General features: G+C 37.6%; 1 pseudogene; it reads right to left on the reverse strand.

Annotated features, from left to right (window-relative positions):
- LOC103348827 (tyrosine-protein phosphatase non-receptor type 2-like) overlaps positions 1–2591 on the reverse strand; it is a 173496-nt pseudogene extending 170905 nt beyond the window's left edge.
- Between the last annotated feature and the right edge of the window lie 10412 nt (positions 2592–13003).

A 13003-nucleotide genomic window follows, 5' to 3' on the forward strand; every position in this document is an offset into this window, starting at 1 on the left:
TAGTTAGATCCCTCCAGCCCTTTTATTAGAGCATTAATCCTATTTTGTGTGTGATGAGTACTTGGTCTTTTTCCAAGAATACTCACCTCTTAATTACAACACCTTAGAGGCTTAAGTCCCAACACGTGAATTGTGCTGGGGCACATCCATGAAACCATAGCAACCTTACCCAATTAATTTGCTAAAATAACTTACAAAAATGTATAATCATAATGGTTAAAGCTTATTATTCAATTTTGAAGCTAAGAATTTGATGTGCACACATATGTTCTCACAAGTAATGGAAAGGTAAAATTGTATCACGGACATCCAGTGCTGTTGAGTCTCTTCCCATCTGCTCACTGATGACATCAGCCTCTGTAATGAAAAGGCTGTGCAAGCTCAGATTTAGGTAGTTGAATCCAATGGCCTCAACACAAAGAGAAACCCCTGCATGAAAGAAATCCTCTGCACTAACTTCTCCTTAGTGAATTTCTCACTATTGACTTTTCAGTCCTGTTTGATGTGTAAAGTAATCCCAGAACAGCAATCATATCCACGGCGAAAACCAATCTATAACCTAATATATGTTATTTGACTAGCTGCTCCTCTGTGTTAGCTACTGTCTTGAGTTAATTATACCAATTTCTCTCTCTTATTTGTAAGGATAGTTGAGATAAGATAGTAATGTTATATTTTGTTGAATTTATAATTGCATTCCATTGAATAAACCATCACGGTAAATTAATGTTTACTCTCTCTCTGATAGTTTTGATAGAAAACTCAATTTCATAAAAAGAGAAAACCTTCTTTATTTAAATAATCTGTACTGTATAAATTCATTTCTTTCTGTTTTAAATCCATATTTTTCTATAAAATACCTTAAATAAAATACTGTTTAAACTATTTAAATAGTTTCCATGTTTTATTCTTAGATTTATTTAAATCTTTAATGCAATATATTCAAAATCAAACACATCAACTTTTGCCACAGCAGCTTTTTTTATACTTTTCTATTTCTGTTTTTTAGGCAGCATGGTACTGCCTGCCATTCAAAATCAGAAATTCAAAATTATGCTTCACTCTTTTTTTCTTTTAAAGATTAATTTCTTTGTTTGAAAGAGTTACACAGAGAGAAAGGGAGAGGCAGAGAGAGGAAAAGAGGTCTTGCATCCTCGAGTTCATTCCCCAATTGGCTGCAATGGCCAGAGCTGTGCCAATCTGAAGTCAGGAGCCAGGAGCTTTTTCCAGGTCTCCCATGTGGGACAGGGGCCCAAGACTTGGGCTCTCTTCCATTGCTTTCCCAAGCCACAGCAGAAAGCTCCATCAGAAGTGGAGCAACCCGGACTCTGACCAGTGCCCATATGGGATGCTGGCACCGCAGGTGGCAGCTTTACCCGCTACACCACAGCACTGGCTCTGCTTCACTCTTAGTTGTTTCCCATGTCTGGTCATCCAGACCTGTTGTTTCTTCTACTATAATGCTTCCATATATCACTAGCATATGAATAAACTCAGAATTATGTAAACAAGAACGAAAATAATTAGTTCCATTAGAAATTGTGTCCTTAGCTTTTTCTTATAAAGATACATGTGTGGACTTGGTTATCAGATAACATGTTGACATATGGAATTGTTGAGAATATACTGAAGGAACAGAAACAAAAATGTAAATGCTAGTGGAGGAGGGTTATCATCAGCATCACATTATGAAAATAGGAGGTGTGAACTGAAAATGCAATGTTTGCTCAGCCACATCATTTAATCCCAAAAAGGAAGTTCTAATATTCCACTTTCAGACTGTGGTAGACAGAATAATGACTTTCCAAAGATGTCACGCTCTAAGCTTCAGAATTTGTGACTATGGCATCATACGTGACAAAAGGACATTTCAGGTCTGATTAAGGTGACTGACTTTCAGATAAGGAGATTATTATAGAGTGTCTCAGTGGGCTCAACTTAATCATGTGAACTCTGAAAGCAGAGAACTTATTTCTAGTCAGAGAGGTGAGCTGACAAAAGAAAAAGGAGAGATTCAAAGCATGGCAGAGGCTCCATCCATTGCTGCTGACCTTAGAAATCAATGAACAGGATCACAAACCAAAGAATGCAGATGTCTCTAGAAACCCTAAGCTGATCAAGAAGCGAGGAGCTCAGCCTAACAGCCTAAATGGGCAAGAAAACCAATTGTCTCTTAGAGACTCCAAGAGCAAGAGCCTGCTGATTCCTTTATTTTAACCCAGTGAGACATGTACTGGGCTACTGGCCTACAAAACTGAAGAGAATAAATGTGCCGCACTTAAACTACCAAGTTTGTTGTAGACCATCGTGGTAGCAATTGAAGGATAGCAGATTTGCTACCTTTTTTTTTAAAAGCTGGATAAGGCAGTCCAGTGAGATGTGGTAAATCAGAGGCTGGGTGTTGAATGGAATTAAAAAGGTGGAGGAAACACAAAGAAAGGGACCATTGTTTTAATATGCTGGTTAGACAAGCTTATAAGAAATTTTACATTCACTGGTATTTTCCCTAAGTGGATATTTTTATCTAAAAGCAAAATAGTAGTGAGTAAATTTCTGATACCTTCTTCTACTTCTTTGATGCGGTTCCCCATTCTAACAATTATTGTATAGAGGAAAGGTCAGAATAAATGGGTGTTACTGCTTCTCTCTTCCTTCTTCTTTGCTCTTATATACCTACCAGGACATTAGAAGTAAGCTTTTCAGTTTCTCCTGTGTTGTAACTGAGTTATCATTTATATCATATCCCCCTTCCAAGAAAAGTCACTCTCTTTCCTTGGGACTACAACTGCAGCAAAACAGTCTGAGAAAATTATTTTTTGCGGACAGCATGAAAAATATACTAATAATATTTTTAAACATGAACGTATTTTATGATTTCCCTTCTTCTGAAAGAAAATATTGTGCCCCAGCAAGGGGCATTCTTCCTTTCACTCACAAAGCTGGGTTTCCCTTTCTTTCACATGGTTCAGCTTATGACCTCTGAAAGCCACTAGCCTGAAGCCTTCCCTTTTTCCAAATGACTGCTTTGCCTATTTTGAAGAGAGCTGTAAGCCCATTGTGTCCTTCCTTTAAGTTACCTGGCTTAGGTTCATCCCTTGGGCCATACTTGGTCAGTCTGTCTTTCTCTGCTCTTGTTACTGGTTTTGTTTTATTAGTGTTATTGTTATTTATTTTGATTGCTAAAATTCATGCTTTTAGTTTGCTGTTAACTGTTCCTCTAAATCCTGGGTTAAAAAGCAGAATGCAGTATTCAGCTGCTCTCTGACAAGTACCGATCGCTGTCAGTTGATACCACAGATACCACTTCTCATACTACTGGATTTCCATGAATGCTTTGCTTTGTGAGAACTGTTTTTCCACCACATTTCTGATGTGCAGTGAGCTGGAAATCACCTGAATCCTTAAGGATATTTTTTCTTCAAATAATACTTTTGAGGATCTTTTTTTTACTCTATATATCTATTTGATTTGTTGTGTCAAAAGGCAATATGGACAGATACAGTAAATATAGTATATTTTACATGATGGTCTATGATTTTTCATTGTAAGAAAAGTAGAGGGGCCAGCATGAGTGCAGGTTTGCATACTAGCTGCTTCACATCCAATCCAACACTCCTCCAATGTTCGTGGGAAAGCGGAAGAAGGCCTGAGTACTTGGAGCCCTGCAACCCACGTGGGAAAACAGGATAGTGTTCTAGGCTCCTGGCTTTGTCCTGATTCAGCCGCGCCTGTTGCAGCCATCTGGGGGACGAACCAGGATATAAAAGATCCCTCTCTTTTTCTATTCCTCTCACTCTTTATAATTTAGCCTTTCAAATAAGTAAAATAATTTTTAATAAAGAAAAGTTGGTAGCACATGTGGAAACACAAGTACCATCCTTTTGCATGTTGTTTGGTAGGCATTGTCATGCACTTTTGCTGGCTGGCCTCCCTTCCTGAATATACTGGCTCCTTGCATATCCAGACAATAAACGTGAGCAACAACCATCTCTCTATTAGCCTAAAGACAACCTACCCCATGTCTAATCCAATGAAGTTGTTAATAAACAACATACGGGTCAGCTAAAGTATTATGTCCCTCCTTGTTTCACTCAACAACATTATTGAAACTTGACTTCTTTCAGTTTCTTAGGAGAGAGGCAGAGCTTGGCTAGTGTAAGATTAGAGAAATTGGAAAGCTTATTAGAACTGAAAGCTTAGACTAAGTTGGGTTTGATATGGTACTCAGAAAAAGATTGTAATTTCAGGGTTCTATACAATGACTTCAGAGGAATGAGATAAAAATTGGAGAAGATTTATTTTAAGTTGCATTAATTTATAATTATTTCATTATAAATCTTTTGGTGCTGAGAATTTGTTTATTACATTACTATATTCTGAGACATCTTTTAAATATTTGTTCACATGCTTGAGATTTTCTATTCGTGCCAGAAGAATTTCAGGTGAAAAAATCAATTCACTATCCTTAAAGAGGCATTTAAGCTGGTATTCTACTCTTAGTACAATTGCAGAAGTTTAATAATCCCTGTTGTTGGAATTATAAGACTTATTCCAAACAGAAGTTCAGAAATCAGAAGATTGAGAAAAATCTTTAAAATTTTACTATTCAAAACTTGTATTTGAAATTCAGAGTTATAATTTTAATTGCAGTTATGTCATATATTTCTTATTATTTGAAGATATTAATTTAAAATTGCATTATCTACAGACATTATTGCAGCATATGAACTTTACTCTTTATGTAAGTAAATATTTGAGTAGATTTCTGTTTGCTAGAAATTGTGCCAAACTCTAAAAATTCCTTCAAATTGCACGTGCAATTACACATAGTCAAATTCTATGCCAGGTTGTCTTGACTTCTAAGTCTTTTATCTTGAATCATATTTGGAACATTTTATTTATTACATTTTATTTATTGTCCAAAAAGAACATTTTTCAAAGGAAATTGGGGCATCATAAGTAATTACTCTGGGATAAACCAGAAGTCTTCTAGGAAACTTTGAATGCAAGATTACTCTTATATAACATGTGTTCTTGCACAAAGAACCCTGCCATTCACCAGTAACACTCTGATCTGTTTTCAAGAGAAATTGTGACTTTGCAGTCTATGTGGCTTTTGTATTGGTTGTTGATGTTGTGGTATTACTGAGGAATAGAGATGAGTGGCATGACACCCTTTTCCATTTTCCACATTCTTAGCAGATGTCAACCCTTCATAGAGGTTTTTAGGTTGGATTTTGCATTGTATTGTATTGATTTTAAGTGTCCATAATTTTGTATTTATTTGCTTTTTTTTTTTTTTTTTGGTTTTTCCTAGTCGGGTTAAAATCTATTCTTTAAAGATCTTTTGACCTGAGGTAAAAAGGAGAAGATTGCAATTCCATTGAGGAAATGCATTTTTCTCTAGTTAGTTTAAGGAGATTTGTAAACTAACTTTGAAGTGAATCCCAGTTGAAACATGCTCAATTGGAATAAGGGATTAAGTTAGTTTGAATTTGTTTATTTCCTTTGGTATTCGTTGGATAACAGGGAGTTTATTTATTTCGAACTATTTCACAGGGATTTGCTATTTTTCTTTGGTTGGTGCTCTTTCCTGTTTCATTTGGGGAAATGATGAGATTATACTCTCTGAGGAACACATTTAGTATTAGCAGAGGTAAGACCTACTTACAGAATTTACAGAATTAGAAAACAGTAACTGACCTTATGAACTGCATTTTATCTTACTGAAATTTTTTAGATAAAATACAATAATTTTTACTTATTTTACTTACTCTTAGGATGTGTCAGAAAACTTCACATTTTCTGTAAAAAGCCACAAAAGGAATTCATTAAGTTGTACATTCAACAAAATGTTTCTTGAGCACATCTGCTGTGTCCAGGACTTTAATAGATATTATTATACAATGGCTACCAAAGTGTTCTTTTTTTAAATATTTATTCATTTACTTAAAAGGCAGACTTACAGAGAGGCAGAGGCAGAGAGAGAGAGAGAGAGAGAGAGAGAGAGAGAGAGAGAGAGATAGGTCTTCCATCTGCTGGTTCACATCCCAGATGGCCACAACAGCTGGAACTGGGCTGATCCAAAGCCAGGAGCTTCCTCCAGATCTCTCAAACAGGTGCAAGGGCCCAAAGACTTGGGCTATCTTCCACTGCCTTTCCAGAACATAGCAGAGATCTGGATAGGAAGTAGCGCAGCCAGGACTTGAATTGGTGCCCATATGGTATGCCAGCACTATAGGTGGCCGCCTTACCTGCTACCCCATAGTGCCAGCCCCTAGCAAAATATACTTGACCTTATGCAAATTTAGATCCCTTTCAAGTAGCCCTGAAGCCCCATCCAATACTGACACTAGGATGAGGGAAATTCATTATATGTTAAACAAAAATTATGTGAGGCTATTGTTATGGACCAAATTCCTGTATTAGGTTCCAGCAGACCAAACCAAAGCGAAATGCAGCTACTAGTGTTAAATGCCACCAAATCACATTGAAGATCTGAAGAAGCAAGTAGTTTCCAAAACAGACCAGATTTTCCTTAAAGCAAGACATTGTAGTCTACTTGAGTCAGCATACAGTAGAAGTGCTCTCTACTTTTACTATTTCCTCTCTCTCTCTCTCTCTCTCTCACACACACACACACACATTATTTGCAGTAACCTGATGTTTATCAATCAGTTATTTTTCTATTGTTCTATTTCTTTGTTCCCATTGTATAAAACCCACTGTTCTACTATTGTCCAGTGGGAATTCTCATTCTGTTTCATAGAATGGAGCCTGCACCAATTCATGAATTCCAAATAAAAGCTAATTAGATTTGTAACTAAATTTAGTTTAATTTTGTCTTGATATTTATTGCATAATAATCTGCCATAAAATGATATAAAAGGGCACTGGAATAACATTGTCAGGAAAGTATTGGAAAAAACACATTCAGGTGAGATAATCAATTACATTAATGTGAGATAAGAATCAAAGTATAATTTAGAGTTAACTAGAGGATACATAGTGTAATTTGTTTGGTGAAGAACCTCCAAACAAAGGGGACAGTATCTTCTATGTCCAGTGTCACAGGGGTAAAGAGGGAAAGTGGTACACAGATGAGGCTGATGATAGCTGTAAATCAGAAAGAAAAAAAAGACAGTACCATGAGAAAATGAACAAAAGATAATTAGAAGTGACACTTACTAATTATTTACTATGTTTCAAGAACTGCTGTAAGCACTTCATATGGGTTAATAATTTTTTGAAAAAATAATTATTTAGTTAATTTCATTTGATTGAAGCACAAGGCAATAAACAAGAGAGACAGAAATAGAGAGAGAGACAGAAATCTTTCATCTGCTGGTTTATTCCCACAATGCAATAGCAAAGTCTACGCTAGGCCAGATCTAGGAACCTGGAATCCCTCCCAGATATCCCATGTGGATGGTAGAGGCTTAAGCACATGAGCTATGACCCATGGTTTCCTAGGATGCATTAACTGGAAGTAAATCTTCAAACACATTGTTTGTTTGTTTGTTTGTTTCCCAGAAAATTTTTAATTAAGGAATAAAATTTAACGTGGTGATTCTTCCCTCTGTACTCTTCCTCCATATACTCTGCCACCCCTCTTCCTCCTCCCTCTCCTATACCCATTCTTATTTTTTACTAAGATCTATTTTTAATTAATTTATACACATATGATTAACTTTATGTTAAGTGAAGAGTTCAGCAAATAGTATGAAAAAAAAAAAACTTCCTCAAAAGTTTATAATATAAGGGCAATTCAAAAGTTTATAATATAAGGGCAATTCAAAGCCAATTCTTCTCAAAGTGTCAGTTTCACATCTATAGATTACCTTTTAGGTGCTCTATTAGTTATCACAGATCAGGGAGAACATATGGTATTTGTCATTTTGGGGCTCGTTTATTTAATTAAGTATGATGTTTTCTAGTTTTATCCATTTTGTTGCAAATGACTAGATTTCATTTATTTTTACTGCTGTGTAGTATTTCATGGTGTAAATATCCCATGATTTCTTTCTTTCTTTCTTTCTTTCTTTTCTTTTTTTTTTTTTGAGAGAGAGAGAGAGAGAAAGGTCTTCCCTCCGCTGGTTCACCCCCCAAATGGCCGCCACAGCTGGCACACTGCACTGATCTGAAGCCAGGAGCCAGGCGCTTCCTCATGGTTTCCCATGTGGGTGCAGGGCCCAAGCACTTGGGCCATCTTACACTGCACTCCCGAGCCACAGCAGAGAGCTGGACTGGAAGAGGAGCAACCAGGACAGAATCTGGCACCTCAACTGGGACTAGAGCCCCAGGGGTGCCAGCGCTGCAGGCAGAGGATTAGCCTAGTGAGCTGCGGTGCCAGCCAATCCCATGATTTCTTTACCCAGTCTTCAGTTGACAGGCATTTGAGGTGATATTATATCTCAGCTATTGTGAATTGAGCTTCAATAAACATGGGGGGTTACTCTTCCATATGCTGATTTCATTTCCTTTCGGTAAATTCCAAGGAGTGGGATGGCTGGGTCATATGGCAGGTCTCTTCATATTTCTGAGGTGTCTTGATACTGTGATACTGTCTTCAATAGTTGCTTTATCAGTTTACATTCCCAACAGAGGATTAAGGTCCCTTTTTCCCCACATCCACACCAGCATTTGTTGTTTATTGATTTCTGTATGAAAGTCATTGCTGAAAGTGGGGTATTGAAGTCCCCCATTACTATTGTTTTGTAGTCTGTACAACCCTTTAGATCAATTAACATTCCTTTTAAATATCCAGGTGCCCTATAATTAGGTGCATATATGTTTATAATAGTCACATCTTCCTGTTGAATTGATCCCTCAATCAATGCATAGTGACGTTCATTGTCTCTTTTAGCTGATTTTGTGTTAAAGTCTATCTTGCCTGATATTAGCAGGGCTACACCAGCTCTTTTTTTTTTTTTTTTCTAGCATGAAATATCTTTTTCTAACCTGTCACTTTCAGTCAGCATGTATCTTTGCTGGTGGGATATGTTTCTTGTGGGCAGCAAATTATGGGCTTTGTTTTTAATACATTCAGTCAGTCTGTGTCTTTTAACTGGATAGTTGAGACCATTTACATTCAAGGAGATTATTAATAAGTAACAACTTGGCCTGGCCATTTTTCTGTAAATATGCCTATTGTTGACTTTGGATTTGCTTTGCACTTTTACTGGTAGATTTCTGTCCTCATTTTCTTTCATAGGGATGACCATGTTTCTGTGTTTCTGTGTATAGCACATTCTTAAGCATCTTTTATAAGGATGGAAGGGTGATGACAAACTCTTTGAGTTTCTGTTTGTTATGGAAAGCTTTTATTTCATCTTCATTCATAAATGAGAGCTTTGCAGGGTACAGTACTCTGGGTTGATAATCTTTTCTCTTAAGACTTGGAATATACATCACCATTCTCTCCTAACATGTAGGGTTTCTGATGAGAAGTCAGCTGTGAGCCTAATTGAAGATCTTTTGAAAGTAATCTGGCATTTCTCTCGTGCACATTTTAGAATTTTTTCTTTATGACTTACTGTGGAGAATTTGACTACAATTTGTCGTGGTGAAGATCTTTTCTGGTCCTGTCTATTAGGAGGTCTTTGTGCTTCCTGCACTTGGATGTCCCTTTCTTTGTCCAAATTAGGGAAATTTTCTGTAATTATTTCATGAAAAAGGCCTTCTAATCCATTCTCTCTTTACATGCCTCAGGAATCCCTAAGACCCATATTTTGGGTTGTTTGAGTATCCTGTATGTCTCCAATAGTGGTTTTTAGTTTTCTGATTTCTTTTTCTTGTTTTTGGTCTGATTGTGAAATTCCAGATATTTGTCTTCTAACTCAGATAGTTTGTCTTCTGTTTCACCAAGTCTGCTGTTAAGGCTTTTCACTGCATTTTTATTAGTTCTATTGAATTATTCATTTATAAGATTTCATTTTGATTGCTCTTTAAGATCTCAATTTCATGGGAAAAAATTTTTTTCATGTCATTGTGGAATTCACTATTTCATGGATTTGCTTCTGATTACTTCTATGTAATCCTACAATCCATTTTCTAAATTTCATTTTTGGCATTTCTTTAATCTCTTCATTTTTAAATTCTATTATTAAAGTGTTGTGTCCTTCAAGGGGCAGAATATTGTCTTCTTTATTCAAGTTTCTTGAATTGCTGCATTTATTATTTGGGATTTGTAGAACTACCTAATGATTTCTGTCTTATTTTCTTGTGTTTTCTCCCTGTGATGGCTTTTATCTTTGGCCTTTTCCTCTGTGCTTAATGGAGTGTTCACATTTTAGTGAATACCCAGTGGCATGTGGTGGGTGTGGCCAGAGAGCTCTGTTCACTGCTCCAGTGTGAAAGTAGTGTCCAAAATGATACCTTGTTAGATGTGGTAAATCTCTTCCTTTTTTATCAGTTGTTTTTTCTGCTGTTGGTGTTGTCTCATGCTCACTTCCTCTTCTCAAAGGAGACCACTGCCTGGGCACTAGCCCCCATGGGTACAATATTCATCGGTGGTACCCAAAGAATCACACAAAGAATCTGTGCAGTTCTTGGTGTGAGCATGGATCCCAGAACAATGATCCTCACAAGGGAATCAGGGAGCACTGAGCATGTGGAGCTGCACACAGTGACTGCCCAAAGTCACAGCCACACCCTGTGCCCTCACATGCAGCCACAGTTTTTTCACAGTCTTGGCACACAAATCTCCCACAGTCACAAGCACCCAGCCCCTTTTTAGTTCTCCCAGTAAGACTCAGTTTTCTCTGGTCAGCTGGTTGCTGGGCATGCAGACACTAGCTGTTGCAACCACTACGTATGTCCAAAATGGTTCTCTCCCTCTATCAACTTCTTACAGGACATCGGTGCAGGATGGTCATAGAGAGATAAACATGCCTCCCTTTTTTTTCTTCTCTAGTTTGGTAGGTACACTGTTACCCACAGGGCACCAAGCCAGGCCCACACCAGGCTCCTCCCACAGCTTTATTGCTAGTGGATTTGGCTGCTGCCATCCAGTCTCATCTCACTCTTCATGGCTGGTGCTGAGGCTCTGGGCTGCTGGAGTCCTGAGTTGTGAGCACCCACATCTTCCATGTAGGTCAACAGTGTCCCTCTAATTTGCATGAAGCTTCCTCTGCCGTTTTCTCCCTAACTCTTCCTTGAGGCTACACTCTCTCTACTTTTTTTAAAACTATCTTCCCTTAGACTAGAGCAGTAAGCTCCCTCCCTATTCCACTATCTTGGATCTCCCACCTGAATACACTGTTTTTCTGTGTTGGACAACAGGCAGAATAGTAATATCTTCTTCCCAAACTGAGGTGGGGGAATAAGTGATCACTACAACTTGCCAAGAATTCTTCCTTTAGGTACTTCCTGGTATTCAATTCAAGTTAGGAGAAGCCAGCAGAGCCTGGCAGTTTCAATGAGTCGAGGATCCAGAAATTATGATTAAAAGGTATAGAATAAGTATATTTCTAAGGACAAGGGATTCTTTAAGCAGAAACTATGTAAAGAAAGTGCTCTAGAAATCCCCTTGCATGTATCCCCTAAGCTATGTATGCATTGAGGAGTATCAGCAATGCCAGGAAAAATATAATTATTAACAAGTTATAAGGTAAACATTCCCAAGGTCCCATTCAGAGTTAGAAGATACTTATTTTCTAAACAGTCAAAGTGGACAAATCTTGCTGGACATGTGAAACATTCATTAGAGAGGTAAAAGGGTCAAATTTTAATAGTAGATCTGCATTAACTTTAGAATTAAGGTGACTCCAAACTTCCCTAACTACAATTAGAAAGAGGCTTTGGAAAAAATTTTTTAAAAGTCTGGAAAGGTTCAAGTTAATCTGTTATTAATTTAACTGTCTTAGAAGAATGATACATAAAACAATCACCCAATATAAAATCCACAATATCCCGAAACAACAAAATGAGAGAATTCTAACTATATTCCATATGTACAAGATGTTACAGAAGGATTTATCAATTTCAATAATATTACATTTTAATCATGGACAAAAAAGTTTTTGTTTTATTCTTGTTGTTGGGGAAGGGTGGTTGCTATCCTATGAAGTGTATGATGATTGACAGCATTGGACCCATTAACAAGTAGCTAATAAAGCACCCTCCCCCAAATATGGTGATCAAAATTTTAACATTGCCAGATTTTCTCTAAAGGAGGAAAATTGCTCCTGATTAAGAATAACCAATCTAGATGAAAGCTCAATGTAGTCAATAAAAAGCAAAGACAATAAAAAAGACTGAAATCTAATTCTTAGAGTTGAAAAGTGTGCTGAGATGAAACATCCACTAGATAAGATTAATGGCAGGCTAGACACCACAGATGAAAAGATTAGGGAATTGAAAACATAGCAATAGACACTGCCCATAGAGTAGAGGAAGTAACAAAGGCTAAGTGTCTCATATGAACTTTTTTTCTTTTTCTTTTATTTAGTAAATATAAATTTCCAAAGTACAGTTTATGGATTACATTGGCTTTCTCCCCCCATAATTTCCCTCCCACTCGCACTCCTCCCATCTCCCGCTCCCTCTCCCAGTCCATTCACATCAAGATTAATTTTCGCCGGCACCTCGGCTCAATAGGCTAATCCTCCACCTTGCGGCACCGGCACACCGGGTTCTAGTCCTTGCCAGGGCGCCGTATTCTGTCCTGGTTGCCCCTCTTCCAGGCCAGCTCTCTGCTATGACCAGGGAGTGCAGTGGAGGATGGCCCAAGTGCTTGGTCCCCGCATGCCATGGGAGACCAGGATAAGTACCTGGCTCCTGCCATCAGATCAGCACCGTGCACCGGCCACAGCATGCCTGCCATGGTGGCCATTGGAGGGTGAATCAAAGGCAAAAGGAAGACCTTTCTCTCTGTCTCTCCTTATCACTGTCCATTCTGCCTGTCAAAAAAATTTTAAAAATTTTCATTTTCAATTATCTTTATATACAGAAGATCAATTCAGTATATATTAAGTAAAGATTTCATCAGTTTGCACCCACA

The sequence above is a fragment of the Oryctolagus cuniculus genome, chromosome 3, assembly GCF_051225735.1.
Source record: "Oryctolagus cuniculus isolate XC-2025 breed Fujian yellow rabbit chromosome 3, ASM5122573v1, whole genome shotgun sequence".
NCBI classification, from domain to species: domain Eukaryota; kingdom Metazoa; phylum Chordata; class Mammalia; order Lagomorpha; family Leporidae; genus Oryctolagus; species Oryctolagus cuniculus.